This window comes from Sminthopsis crassicaudata, chromosome 2 (genome assembly GCF_048593235.1).
Source record: "Sminthopsis crassicaudata isolate SCR6 chromosome 2, ASM4859323v1, whole genome shotgun sequence".
Lineage (NCBI taxonomy): Eukaryota > Metazoa > Chordata > Mammalia > Dasyuromorphia > Dasyuridae > Sminthopsis > Sminthopsis crassicaudata.
Genome location: NC_133618.1, coordinates 146,832,228 through 146,848,195, shown reverse-complemented (window position 1 = coordinate 146,848,195; position 15,968 = coordinate 146,832,228). Strand labels below are relative to the sequence as shown.

At 35.6% G+C, this 15,968-nt stretch overlaps 1 protein-coding gene across 4 annotated transcripts in view; it reads left to right on the top strand.

The window, feature by feature from the left end:
• EXTL3 (exostosin like glycosyltransferase 3) overlaps nt 1-15,968 on the top strand; it is a 90,058-nt gene that overhangs the window by 17,159 nt on the left and 56,931 nt on the right. The gene's annotated exons all lie outside the window — the stretch shown is intronic.

Here is a 15,968-nt window from a genome sequence, read left to right as displayed (position 1 = left end):
TCTGGGTGGTAATATAGTATGCAGGAATAGTATGTGTGCCTTTACTGATTCTTGGTTGAACTGCAATGGAAATAGAATTGAAGATTAAAGAGATTAAGCCATCAGCTGTAACACTGAAGACAGAATAATGATGGGGATCATAGAAACATTCAAGTTCTTTAATGAATTTACATTTTTTAAAAGCTTTTTATTTTTAAAACATATGCATGGGTAATTTTTCAACACTGACCTTGCAAAACCTTTTGTTCCAAATTTCCCCTTTCTCCCCACCCCATCCCTTAGATGGCAGGTAGTCCAATACATGTTACATATATTGGATTTAACATATATTTTGACATATTTATGTATATATACATATAAAACATATATATATATATATATATATATATATATATATACACATATAGTTATCGTGCTGCACAAGAAAAAATTGATCAAGAAGGAAAAAAAAACAAAAAAAACCTGATAAAGAAATCAAAATTCAAGCAAATAACAGAGAGTGAGAATGCTGAATGCTATGTTGTGGTCCACACTCAGTTCCCATAGTTCTTTCTCTGGGTGTAGATGGCTCTCTTCATCACTGAACAATTAGAATTGGTTTAAATCATCTCATTGTTGAAGAGAGCCATGTCCATCAGAATTGATCATCATATAGTCTTCTTGTTGCTGTGATTGATGATCTCCTGGTCCTGCTCATTTCACTTAGCATCAATTTATGTAAATCTCTCCAGGTCCCTCTGAAATCATTCTGCTGGTTGTTTCTTACAGACCAATAATATTTAATAACATTCATATACCATAACTTACTCAATCATTCTCCAACCAATGGGCATGCATTCAGTTTCTAGTTTCTTGCCACTACAAAAAGGGCTGCCACAAACATTTTCCACACATGGGAACATTTCCCTCCTTTAAGATCTCTTTGGGATATAAGCCCAGTAGTAACACTGATGGATCAAAGGTTATACACAGTTTGATAACTTTTTGAGCATAATTCCAAATTGCTCCCCAGAATGGTTGGATCCATTCACAGTTTCACTACAATGTATCAGTGTCCCAGTTTTCCCACATCTCCTCCAACATATATTTTCCTGTCATTTTAGCCAATCTGAGAGATGTATAAATGGTATCTCAGAGTAGTCTTAATTTGCATTTTTCTGATCAATAGTGATTTGGATGGAGCACCTTTTCATATGACTAGAAATGCTTTCAATTTCTTTATCTGAAAATTGCCTGTTCATATCCTTTGACCATTTATCAATTGGAAAGTGGCTTGATTTTACATAAATTCAAATTTATATTTATATTTTATATATTTTATAGATGAGGCCTTTATCAAAACCTTTGAATGTAAAAAGTCCCAGTTTATTGCTTCCCTTCTAATCTTGTCTGTAGTTTTGTTTATATTAAGTTAAAAAGTTTTTGTATAATCAAAATTATCTATTTTGTGATCAATAATGATCTCTAGTTTTTTTTTTTAAAATCACAAATTCCTTCCTCCTCCACAGGTATGAGAGGTAAACTATCTTATCTTCTTCTAATTTGTTTATAATATCATTCTTTATGTCTAGATCATGAACCCATTTAGATCTTATTTTGGCATGTGGTATTAGGTTGTGGGTCAAGCCCTAATTTCTTCCATATTAGTTTCTAATTTTCCCAGCAGTTTTTGTCAAATAGTAAGTTCTTACCCCAAAAGCTGGAGTCTTTGGGTTTGTCAAACACTAGATTGCTATGATTATTGACTATTTTGTCCTGTGAACCTAACCTATTGCACTGATCAACTAGTCTATTTCTTAACTAGTACCAAATGTTTTTGATGACCACTGCTTTATAATATAGTTTTAGATATGGTACAGGTAGACTACCTTCATTTGCTTTTTTTTTTTTTTTTTTTTAATTTTTTTAATTTAAAAAAAATTATTTTTGGCTGAGGCAGTTGGGGTTAGGGTCACACAGCTAGGATGTGTTAAGTGTCGGAGACCAAATTTGAACTCAGGTCCTTCTGACTTCAGGGCTGGTTCTCTATCCACTGTGCCACTTCGGTGCTCCTGTTTGTTTTTTGATAGAAGATAGGATAAGAGACTGCTAACTAGCTGTCAATTGAGAAGATACCTCCTTTCAACACAGGATTTGCTTCTGGTGATTTTGGTAGGTTTTAGAAAAAACCCTCTAATGAAGTTGTTTTGTAGTGCTTTATGGGGTTGTTTTCACAGATAATGGTGTAGAGTTTGAGAATGCACCTGGTAATGTACTGTGGTGTATCATACTTAATGTTGGAGGTACAGCCTCTGTAAGTTTGGTGGAACTCATTACTATGTTAGTTGTGGGGATGAAATTTTGGTGAAGTTCCATCAATGAAAAGAGTCCCAAGGAGAAACAAATTATAGGTCACAATATATTCAATAAGTGGAAACCACACGTATAGGTATATACATATGTATGTAGATGTACACGTGTACACATATGTATGCATTATATACATGTATGTGTTGTATATATGAATACCCAAAGGGATGAAACTTCTGTGTTCTTGGATTCTCACAAGGGTTAAATGAGAAATGAAGGATCAGCCTTTTCCATTCATCATCTTTTCACCTACATGGAGATCCCATGATAAGTATCAAGTATGGATCATGTAGAAAGAAACACAAGGCATTCCTATAGCCCATGTGCAGTAATAAGGTTTGTGTGGCTGATTTAATCTCACCTTCATATTCTCCATTTAGTGACGTCTCATTAAAAGCTTGTAATAAATCCCAAGGCTGGTGTGACCAGTTTTTCCATTGGTCCATTATTTTCTGCCCCAACATGGATGTCGCTTATTGAGAATTTAATAATTAATAGCTAATAATGCTACATCAATGTTATTTGCTTTCTCCTTCCCAACACTATATATAGTACCCTTGTTTTTATTTGAAACTGAGTGTTCTAATGATATTAAGTATCTGATGGACAATACTGGTCCTTTCCTCAGATTTTTCCCATAAAGGGGCTCCTTTGGAGCTGCTCATTACAGTTTTAAGGAGTGGGGCAGATCTGGTTTTTACTTTTTATATTTAAGTTTGGGTCTTTGTAATTATTGAACTGTAAGAACATGTTTGAAAATTTTACTTGTCAATAAAACAGAAGAGAGAGGTTTAAGAAAAATAAGTGGAGAACTAGACCAGAAATAGCTCAGCTGGGTTTAAATTCCTGGCATTGCCTGGACTAATTAACCTTTGTTTAATCTGTCGCCTGTTTGTTCATTTTCTAGGTGGAAGTGTTATTACCAATTGTCTACTCATTCACAAGGATAATAAAGGGGATAAAAGAGATCATTGTTGACAGAATTTCTTTTATGGATTTTGTGGTTTGCTTGGTACAAGCCACCTGTGAAAAATAATATGGGCATTTCTCAAATCTATAATTTAAGGATTGAGAACATTTTATCTTTCTACTTTTAAGGTTTTAGGCAGGGTGGCCAAACTTTTTGATTCACTGCCTTTGTTTCAAAATTATAAGATAAGTAATTTTTATCAAATATGGGTACCTTTTTTGCTGGAATCCCTGCCACTTTTAATTAAATAATTTCATGAATTGCTATGCCAAAATAGTCTATTATCTGTTGGCCAAATCCTGGTAATGAAATTCTCCCAATTTTTAGTCCATCAGTTAATAAGCATTTATTAAATAATCTATTCAGTGTCAGATACTGTACTGGGCATCTGTGTGGCAAAGACAAAAATGAAACTGTCTCTGTTGCCAGGAACATATTAGAGAAAACATGCACATAAACATATCACACATAATAAATATGGAGTAATTATTTAGGAAAAACACTAGCAGCTATGAGAAATCAGGAGAAGTTTCATGAATAAGAGTTTTCAGAATTTTGAAACTAAGAATTCTAAGAGCATTTGTTAGGTGATTACTTTATGCTGAAAATATTGTATTATTTCTGGTTTAGACAGGATTGAGATAAAAAGTTTTGGCCATCTTGCCTTATGTGGAAGGAATTTGTTTAGTTTTGGGTTCAAAGTTTAGATAGTAGTTCAGGTAACCCATTTTCCTCTGACAGAACAATAGTCATTTAACTTTTGTTCACTTTTGGAGAATCATTTTTCAATTCTAATTTTTCAAGTCTACTTCTACTTCAAGGATTCATTTTAGGGGGGTCAAAGCTGAACTCAAGAGATAATTTCACTAAGTAAAGTAATCAAAACTTCTTCCTTCTCTATTGCTCTAATAACTTAGGGGAGTAGTCCTTCCTAGGTGGATTAGAGAAAGGAGTGGTTTAGAAATTAGTTGGATAGTGCAAATTTTGAGAATTAGTAGTTAAAGAAAGACTGATAAAGTTTATCATTGAGATTAAATCAAAGGCTTCAGGCTAGAATACTGAGAAAAATGCTTTCTATATATTTCTAAAAAATGAAAGTCTGTTTTCACCTTTAAGAATGTAAAATCTTACTTTACTCTTGATTTAAAGCTTCATTTTTTTCCCTTAATGTTTATATTTCTTGGAATTTAACATTGTCATTATCAATCTCTAATTCTCAATGCAATTCATAATTTATTGTAATGTTAATATTTGAAGCTATTTATAATAATAGTATTTACAGAACTTTACAAATAGTATCTATTTATCTCAACAATAGCCTCAGGAGGTAGATGCTATTATTATCCTTATTTTACTGGAGGAGAAAACAGATACTTACTGAATCACCTTGCAGCCTCTATATATCAATAAGCTGCCTATAGCCTGTGAAATACTAAAAGATCTACAAAGCAAAGTGAAGGATATATTTTTGCCAGTTATAATTTTGCAGAGTCCTAATAACCAGGACTAGATTAGATCCTTAATCTTTTTGTATGACAATATGCTTAAGTATGTGGTTTCCCTATGTTATGATGAAGGGAAAAATGAGGGAAGATACTGAGATGGAAAAACAAAAGAATACATTTGGAGAACGTTTGATGGAGATAGAATTTGTAGGAGAGAAGTGTGAGATGTTAATAAAGGTAAGATTAGAATTTGACCGGTCTCAAATGGTAGGATAGATATTATGGATTTAACTTGGTATTTTCTGAGAGCCATTAAAGGTTTCTGAATAGGGAGCTGTGTTTTAGGGAACTGTATAACAGAGGGAGAGGCTGTGGGGGTAGACTAGCTAAGAGCTTATGAAGGGGTGGGTCTGGAAGGAAACAATTTAGCAGCTGGTTGGATAGTGTGCTGGCAGGGAAGATGCAGCTTTATGAATTTACTTTTGGCCTCAGATACTTAACAGTTTTATGACCTCGGGCTAGTCACTTAACTTAGCCTCAGTTTCCTCATCTGCCAAATGAGCTGGAGAAGGAAACAACAAACCACTCCAGTATCTTTGCCTAGGGGACGAGACTGAAACGACTGAACAACAACAATGGGATTTTGGAAAGGAGAATGTGTGTCTTACTTTGTAAGTGAAGTTGTTAGCCCTTGGTAATTGAAGGGACATAGGAAGAGGCAGAAGGAGCCTTGAGACTATGAAAGGAGTGACTGAAGAACATGGTATGAATAGAATAGGCAGATGTGTCAGGAAGAGGAATCAGGTTTGGGGGGAAGAGGGATGAGTTTGATTTTAGGCATGTTGTATTTGAAGTGTTAGTGGGGAAGTTAGGTAATAATGACTAATAGACAGTTGGTAATATGGGATTAGAATCAGAGAGAATATAAACATTGTAAACATAATATATAAAGCTGTTGGGAAGAAAAGTATGCTAAGGAAAGGACTTTGGTGAATACAGTTATTAGAGAAGCGGAAAGGGAAATAGTGATGTAAATAATAGAACAGAAGAACTAGGATAGTCGTGTCATAGCAAAGGGAGAAAGTTTCCTTTTTTTCTTTTAAGAAAATATTGACATCTTTTGTTTAGTCATTCTATAAGTATTTAAGTGCCTACTGTGTACCAGGTACCTTGTTAGTTGCTGGGGTTTAGAAAGAATGGAAAAGCATTACATAATGCCTACTAGGTACCAGATATTGTGCTAATTGCTTTTTGTAAATATCCATTTTGATCTAGGGACACAAAGAAAGGAAAGATAGTCCCTGCTCTTGAGAAACTCAAATCTAATGGGAAAGGTGACCTGCAAATAGCTATGTCTAAACAAGTTATATACAGAATAAATATGAAATAATCAACAGAGGGAAGAACACTAGAAATAGGAGGTACGAGGAAAGGTTTCCTGTAGAAGGTGGGATTTTTATGTGGGGCCTTGAAGGAAGGCCAGGGAAGCCAGGAAGTAGAGGGGTTAGAAGTATTTCAGGCACCAGGAACCTGAAGCCAAGAGATGAAGTGTACTTGAAGGGGGCAGACATCTAAGGTGCTTAAGAAGGGGTCAAAATCTATGCTTAAAATCCTAGACATCTGATGCCTGAAGGAATGGATCGGAAGCTGTGTCAAAGGGATTAAAGTGAAAGTTAGGGATGATGCTTTTATGATTTGGGGGAGGAAGGAAGTTATTCCAAGGTCTAGTGCTGCTGGAGAACCACTTGTGGGGGTGGTGCTCCCTTGGAGACTGGAAAACTTGCCTTTGAGCCCCATCTTCTCTGGGCCTCAGTTTCCTTTATTGTATAACACGAAGGTTGGACTTTAATGGGCTTCAAGATTCCTTCCAATTCTTAAGTCTATGATCCTATAAGGAAGGGAGCTCATTTTTCTCAGGTAAGAAGGCTCTTATAGAAGTGTCTGTTATAACAGACTGGACAGAAGAAAAGTTTTGCCATATTCACAGTAGGATTTAAAAGGATTGATTGGCTTGTGGGTGATGCGGGGTTGTGGCCCCTTTAAGAAACTAGTCTTTTCAGATTCATTTATTCCTTTCTGATTCCCAACCCCTCCTATCAGTTCAAGAAGCTAGGACCTTTGATTCACAAATCCTGGTCAAAAGCATCCCTTAGAATTCCAATGGAAGATTGGGGCCTGATCCAGCCCCACTTAGGCTCTCCCAGCCCCACTTGGGCTCTCCCAGCCCCCATGGGATCTGAGCCAACTTGGGACTCCACCCACAGGCCCCTTTAGCTAAATCTCTCATTATAAAAGAACCAAGCTGGAGTGCTGTCTTTGTAGAGGATTGAAACATGTCAGCACTATGCCTGGCACCAAGGACTCTGCCCACTGGAACACTGTTTCCGGTGCCCTCTTCTCTTTACTTAACACCTTTTACTAACTAGATTTTAACTTTATTTCCAAACCCCATAAGAAACTTCTTTTTAGTAATCTAGGTTTTCAAGCCTGTAAATTCCTTTACAGGGGACTTTTTTGCCTCTACTAGACCTCATTTAACTCTGTATCCTTGCACCTAATCTAAAGGGGTTGCAGGGGAGCTCTATTTGACTCCCTGAATCCTGAACCTGCCACTAGACCTCAATTAAACCCTAATTTCATTTATGTACCCCAAATCTAGACTTCATCAGTGGGGGCCTAGCTGAGTTTATATAGAATGAATTATTTTTTGCTTGGATTATTACAATGTTCTCCTTACTTTTTTGAATTCATAATAATATTACATTTGAAGTTGTCTTCCTGTTTTTATTTTTTTTCTCTGTAGCTAGATTGATGCAGAAAAAGAAGAATAGTTGGGATATTTCATTATACTTTTGATATTATCTGAAGAAAACTAAATTTTGTCTCTGTTGTAGAAATGAAAACAATAATGGAAAAATGTTAACTGTCTTTGAGCCTTGGTACTGGTTAGGAAGGTTTCAGAAGCTGAAACACCGCTCTTCAGTTTCAGGTGAAATCTTATTGCCTTTAAGTGCTTATCAATTTCCCTTGAAAGGGGGAGCCTGTGGAGATTGATAGCTATGTATTCAGTTATGGGGGAAGTTGTCTGCAGTTTTATCTGCTACAAAATTCTTGAGTGCTTGAAGGAATTTGGTCTCCCTTTTTGGGAGCAAAGTATCTGAAAAAATAAATATGGTTGTATAAAAATAACCTAAGTGCCAAAGGATAATGTGAATAGGTTTCTGGGAGAGATTATCCACAATCTCCATCTTGGGGGAGGATCCCAGGCTAGCCAGACCTGCATTACCCTCCTTGCTATGCTTCTTGCTTTCTGAACTCCTGTTAGGTTCTTACTAAGTGCTAAGTCGGTACTTGACAATTTTCTAGTTCCGGCCTTTACTGGGAGTTTTACTTGTGAACTTCTGGGGAGGAGCTTGCATGCTTAGGAGGAGCAAGTTCATTGGTTGAAGTAATTTTTCCCAGAAGCCCTTGCATTATCCCACGCCCATTCTCTGGGAGGATAAAAGAGGGAAGTCACTACTCTGGACAGAGTTAATGGCAACTGTTTGGAGACAATGGTTCTGTACAGGAAGAAGACTCTGTCCCAGAGATTTGAGTTGACACAGCAGATCTCCTCCCAGAAAGCAATCGGCAGCTTCACAAACCATTGAAAACTTCCACATCCATTCTGGATCCTCCCTTAGTACCTGGGGCTTTCTTGGGCAGGGACATTCCTTTGGTACAGCTCTCACTCCTCCAGTGAGTTCTTCTGGACCTCCTCCATTTTGGAGATAGGCTGACTGATCTTCATTTCCCTCCTGGCCATTCTGACTTTCTAGACTTCTGCACCACTTTTTGGCCCCCCTCTTTCCCCTTCTTTTGACTCCAGCTGTGACATTTAACTTTCTTCTATTATCACTTAGCTCAGCTTTAAAATGGGGCTAATAATATCTACCTTCTAGGGCAGTTTTGAGGATCAAATGTGGAGGTAATTGTAAAGCTGTTAACATAGTGCCTGGCTCCTGGTAGGTCTTATATAAATGTTAGCTGTGATGATGATACTAGTGAGCACAGTGCCTGGTACATGGTCTACTCTTAAAAAATGCTTGTTATCTTACCTAATGCATTGAGACAGCAAATATTTCCTGAGACCCTACTCTGTGCCAGAGGTTATAGTAGAATTGTAAGAGAGAAAGAAATAAAAGACTTGTTCCAGTGTTCCAGGATATTTCCTGAATGGCATGCTAGTTGTTGAGGTAAAAAGTGCTTGTAATAATCTTTGATAAGAAGTCTGATATTCAAGATGGTAAAAGACAAAAACATCTGGTTTAGCCAAATTATCCATCTATATTCTGACAGGGTCATCACAGGCCCCAGACTTGACTGGAATAATTGTTTAAGATTTCTAAATATACATTGTGTTCCAAGCATTTTGCTAAGTTTGAGGATGCAAATTAAAAATAATTCCTCTCTTCAAGGAATTTGTATTCTGCTGAGTTTGTTTTGCTACACTGAAAATACTGTGTTTTGTAAATTAGAATTCTAGTTTATTAACTTGACCTTAGAAATAACACCCAAGTGGACCTAAAATTCTTGTAAGTCTGTCAGCACATTCCTTTTCTAGTAGAAACATCTAATTGGGGAATCAAATTAAGATAAGTGGGTTTCTTGATGACTAGAGAATCAGAGTAAAGGGAGTTGGATTGTCTTAAGAGGTATTATCATCAGTCTATAAATAACTTTCTCCAGTATAAGAATTTACGAGAATATATCTCCCTAGGCAGAAGGAATGCATGTGAACTGTCAGCTGGCCAAAATATCCTGTCCTTGGGATGGCTGAAGCAGAAAAATTTGTTACTGATCCAATTGTACTTTTTTCAGGATATCTTATACATTAAAAAAGACTCTTATGATGTTCATGAATTCAGAGTAAAATTTGTAACATTTTTGGGGATGAAATTTGAGAGGCAAGAAGGCTAGTGCTATCAGCCACAATTTCCAAATCTCCTTATGGTAGGTAACTTCTGTTGTATGGTCTTTCATTTATTTTGACTTAGAATAACATTTATTTCACTGAAGTAGTGAAGAGTAATAACAATCTATTCTAAATATGGAGTACTGCTTTCCACATAGTGTTTCATTTGATTCTCACGACTCCCAGGTGAGGTAAGTGGTATGATTGTCTTCACATTTTAGTTTGAAAAAACCATGATAAAGAGAAATTAAGAGTTACCTAGCAAGTAACTATATGAGTTGAGTTTAGGTTTTAATGATTCTAAGTCTAGGATTTTAGACATTCCCTTCAAAACTTTTATCTTTTGTACATGGCAACCTAACTCTGTGATGTCAGCTTAGCAGCTGATACCTGAAATTCCCTCTAGCTCTGAAATCTATTACACTGAAGACAAAATTCTGTAGGAATCCAGAGAAGGAAGAAATCTCTAGGGTAAAATTCAGTTAGGAAAAGCATCATGGAGGAAATAGGATTTGAATTGTCTTAAAGGATGGATAACAGTTATTATATTTACATAGCATTTAAGTTTTAAGAGCTACTTTCTTTATGAGAAGGGGCATGTGGTCTAGATGCTATTGATATTTTATCTGTGCAGCTACATTATTATTGGGGCAAGAGGAGGAGATTTCCACTGGTTTTAAGGTATTTGCGAAAAGCAAAAAAAATTAACTTTTCTTGCCAGTTGATATAGGTAGTATTTCCTGGGAGTTCAATTAGAGCACTAAGATAATAGCTTTGGTTTATTAATTTAAGTGAAAAAACACACAAAGGCCTAAGAACTTTAGGATCTTAAAAAGGCTATTTTTTTTCCCTGTTGGGAAAATTTTTATGTATGAGATACATTCTATAGGGGAAGAGCAATAAACTTCTAGTACACAAAAATCCTTACAAGGGTACAAAGGCCTTATTAATTCAGTTATATATAAATTTGTGTATGCATGTATATATATACATACATACACAAATATATGTGTATATATGTATGTATGTATATATGTGTGGAAGCCATTCTGATTCATTTAGCATGTGGAGGGTAGCACTTTATTTCAAAATTCCAAGGAGTAAAACTGTCTTCATAGGTCTAATAAACAGAGGTATAGAACTATAGAGAACTGACATTATGGAAAGTCTTGCTCTTTTGTTGTTGGTGAGTTGTTTTTTAGTCGTGTCTGTATTGATTGACTCTGCCACAGATGTCAATAAACAATAATTTATGGGAACTTGTAGCCTAAACAGTTTCAGTTGGATGACAGTAAAGATATGGTCTGCTATAGATAACATTTTGGAAAGCTTGATTATTCTTGTCTCATATTTTTACCCTGGATGTCCTTAAGATATATTAAGATTACTCTCGCAGAATTTCTGCTGAGATAAGAAAGTGAGCATATGGGTCGTTTAGCTAATAGTTTTTTCTTTTTCTAGTAGTGCCTTTTTCTTGGGTTGTAATATCATAGATTAGGCTGGAAAGAACATAGGAGAGCAAGAGCCGAAACCCAGGTTTTCTGATTCCAAATTCATCTTTGAGTCCAAGAGCACTTTGTTTTATTCAGCAACATCTGTGGTTTTCTACTTTCAGTATTTTCTCTTTCAGATATCTTGAAATTTTATTCTTCAGTACTTTGCAAGTTAGAGTTATTTCTAACACATACCTCGTCTGACATATCCTTGTTCTGGGTCAGCTGTTCTTAAACAGAATGATGCCACAGGAGTCTGGGTCATGAAGCTGACATACCATCTTCCCTGAGTTCCTATCAAGTGACTGAGGCTGTTTTCTTTAGGGATGTTTCTTCTTAGTGTTCAAATATGTAGGTTCTATTGAAGTTAGTGGAGAATATTTGTTTGTTGTAGAAATCTTTAAAAACCACTTTCACTTTTCTTTATTGGTTTTCCATTTTTGTATTGAATATGCTTGGAATGATCTGGCTCAATTGCATCTCATGCCAACATTCTGAAACCTCAGTTTTCCCCAGTTGCTTCTTGGACAATTACAGTCATAGCATTATAAATTCAGAGCAGGAAGGGATCTGGTGGCCATCATCTTCCCTTCTTCCTCCATAAAAGTTTGCAAATAAGTTTATATTTGAAACTGGTGTTGTCTTTGGCTGCCACATTTGTGCAGTGCCCCAAGCACTGAGATAGACATAAAGTTTAAAAAAGGACCAGTTGTTGCCCTGTGGGACCTTAAAGTTTGGTAAGAGAATAAGACACTAATGCAATACTGAACAATACTCAGGATTTGGTATTGATTTAGGTGACTTGCCCAGGGTCTCACAACTAGCAGGTCTCTGAGGCTAGATTTAAACTCAGGTCTTCTTGACTTTGGTCCTGGATTTGATCCAGTGTAGAAATCAGGGTGTCCACCTCTTATCCCTTATTCTCACCATGTGATCAATCTATCTCTTTTCCATTCAAACATTTCTCTGTTGTTATTTTTTACCCCAACTCTTCTTCAGGTACCTCATTTGTGATAGGTTGTAGTCTAGTCATATCATGTACCCTCCATTCCTTTTTGTATAGTATTTTTGGGGGGTTCCTGGCTCTTATATTTAGAGAACAAAAGATTAAATAGTTTTTACATGTGGTTTAAGAAGCCTTAGCCTTTTCTGTTGCTTTTTTGACATTCTATCAGCATTAACTGGGGGAGTGGAAGGAGGACCATTCTGTATATTTCTTTCATGTGCTGTCATTGTTAATGGGTATTGACCAAACTGTTGGTCAGCATAGGTTTCTTTGTAGTTAGCCAGCCTGGTCTTTAGAAAACAGGTGCAGTCTCTTGCTAAGACTTTACTTTGTCTTTAGGACCTGTCAGAGATCGGACATCCTTGGCATAACCTTCAAGACCCCAAGGCTCCTTATTTGCCATGGTGAAGAAGGAATCAGTAAGACTTTTGTTCATACAAGGAAAGTCAAGTGGAGAAAGCATAACTAATTCCCAAACTATGATACATTATTGAAGGGAAAACCCATAGAACTGCTCCGTCAACATTATATTTCTTAGACACTTCAGATAAACAATGAACTGAGCTTAGAAATAAAAAAGCTGAAGAGAGTGTCCTGGTGCATTTGAAAACTTTCTAATGCTTTTAACCCCAAACTTCTCTCTGAAATAACAGTCCATTTTTTGAATACTTGTATGCATTGTGAGTTGCTAGATTGTGCAATGGAACAAGTGCTGGGCCTGGAATGAGGAAGACTCCACTTTCCTGAGTTTAATCCTGCCTCAGAAACTTACTAGCTGTGTGATCCTGGCTAAGTCATTAAACTTTGTTTGCCTCAGTTTAGTCATCTGTAAAATCATCTGGAGAAGGAAATGGTAAGCATCCATTTCTCCATTTTTGCCAAGAAAATCCCAAATGGAGTCATGAAGTGAAAATGCACTTTTTTGAAAATCACTGAACAACAATTCTTCCAGTGCTGCCATGTTGTAGTGAATCATGGAATAGCACTTTCTCTGTGAAATCAAAACTGCAGTGGAAATATGTATGGTGAATATAAGTAGTATAATACAAATGATACCTGCAAGAAGTGGCATAATAAAAAAATGTAATTCAAAATATATATGACTGGAAAAATAAGCAGGCTGATCATGTAACAAGAGCAAGGGATAATATGGGATAGCCTATGGGTTGCTTTTGGTGCCTGATTAATATCCCTTAAAGGTTCTAAAGCAAAGATCTCGGCATTATTGGGTGGAGCAGGGATAGGGGAGAAGGGAGGATTGTTTTAGATGAACTTGGACCAGAGTTGCAAAGGCTGAGCTAATTAAGTTGAGTTGTCATCTACACAATTGTAGGGAGTAATAATAATAATAATAATAATAAATAATAATAATAACTATCATTTACACAGTGTATTAAGGTCTGCAAAGTACTTTTATGTATGTTATCCTCATCAGGACCATGTGAGACAAGTGCTATTATTCCATCTAGAGATGAAGAAACAGAGACAGAAATTAAATGACTTAACCTTATTTGAGGCAGAACTTGAACTCAGATGACTCCAGGTCCAGTGCTACCTTTCTGCTAGCTAACTGCCCACAACACAGCAATTTACCAGATCCTTGGAAATGTTGAAATAAGCCTGTGACTGGAGCTGGTTAGAGCAGTGTCTTAAGACATTACTACAGTGTTGTGTGCTGCAAGAGTTGGATTTTCTGGTTGAAATCCTTGAGAATAGGGACTATTTTTTTGTCTTCTTTTGTATTCCTTCATTTAGCTTAGTACCTGACATGTTGGTGTTCATTGTTTTAGGTCCCATCTGACTCTTCATGATCCTATTTCATTTTTTTTTTTGCTGTTTCTTCTCCAGTTCATTTTCTTTCTTTTTTTTTTTTTTTTTAAACAGATGAGGTAATTGAGGCAAACAGGATTGAATGACTTGTCCAGGATCACATAAGCTAGGAAATGACTGAGCTCAGATTTTTAACTCAGGAGATGAATCTTACTGACTCTAGGCCTGGAGTCTAATTGTCCACCTAGCTGCCCCTCCTGGTGTATAGGTAGGTATGTAGGTTTAGGTGGGGGGAGGGGGGGTGAATGAGAGAGAGGAGGAAAGGGGAGAGAAAAAGTTGTCTAATTTGAAAGTACAAAAATTCTCATTTCTTTTTCAGAGCAAAACCCAGTAAAATAACATTAAACACACTTTTAAAAATTCAGGGATTTCCAATTTATTAGCAGTAACAATTTAAAAAAAGGTAAAGTACATATTATATAACCTTAAGGATTGTATCCGCATATTCGTCAGTGAAAGTATCTACATCTTATTTTATCTCTTTGTTTTTCGGTTAATTTCTTCTTCTGGATGTTCCTAATCTTTGTGTTCACCTTAAAAATGTTCTGTTGTAGTTTATTCTTTTTTTTTTTCCCAGTGGAATTTGAAGAAGGCATTCAAAGTTCCAATAAGTGACTTGTACTTGGGGTACAAGTACATTTTTATCTGTGATGACAGTTTGTCTTGTATCATAAGTTATTCACCATATCTTATGAAAGCAGCTTTTAATTTTGGACAGATTATTCGATAATGGTTAGATAATATAAAGAAAGAAGTAAAGTTTTTAAAAGATGAAAAAAATGATAAATTTTATTTCATCAAGTCATATAAATCATAGTATATTCTTAAGTGTGTCCTATATTATATAGTCTTTCAGAACAGTTATGCAGTTATTGACATATTCATTATTTTGATTTTTATTAGATATTTATTAAATATTCTCTATAATTTTTATAATTTTTTTAATATTGAATCAATATATAATTTCTAACATAAATTCAAACTGTTCATAGTGTATAATCTTTATGCAATGTTGTTATAGCCTCTTAGCGAATATTCATTTTTGCCTAAGTATATTAGTCTGTACTGTGCTTTGCTTTGTCTTTTTCTGGTTGGATTTTCTTTTTGTATCAAAATAAGAATTTGAGTAGACTAGATTGTTTTTTGCAAATGGCTTATGTAATATTGGATTTAATTGCTTATTGAATGTGTGGCATAATTTACTTATGAATTCTTCTGATTCTAATGTTTTTTTCCTTTGGGAATTCATTTAAGATTTGTTCATTTTCCCTCCTGAAATAAGGTTATTTAAAGGTTTGTTCTTCGGTTAACTTGGCTATTCATTTGGGTACATATTATTCCACTTCATTTGTTAGTTATTGGCATAATTGGACAAAATAGTTTCTAATAATTTTATTTTCTCTTTGTTATGAATGCCTTTTCATTTTTGATATTGGTAATTTGATTCTTCTTATAAAAGATTATTTTTTGTTTTATTCTCCCAAACCTGTTTTTTAAATTCTATTTACTGATTCAGATTTTCTTCTTTTCGTTTTATTACTTTCTCCTTTGATTTTCATAAGTTCTACATTGGGTTTAGTTGGAGTTTTTGGACTTGCTACTTTCCTGTTTTGTGTTTTTTTAATTTTATGTCTAATTCATTGAACTATTCTTTTTCTCTTTTGTTGAGTTGAAATGTTCAGAGATGAAAAATTTCCCATAAGAAAGCGTGATGATTAAAAATGGATAGTGTTGGATTCAGTATCAGGAAGATCTAGATCTAAATCTTGAGTCAGTGCTTGTTAACTGTGGAATCATGAGTATATCAGTTAATACCTTGGGGCCTCAGAATGGACATCAGAGATGGATTCCACATCAGCTCGTCCCTGGTGACTGGAAGGGTAGAAAATAATAGTAAGTGGAGGCCAAGGCTCCTGAGGGC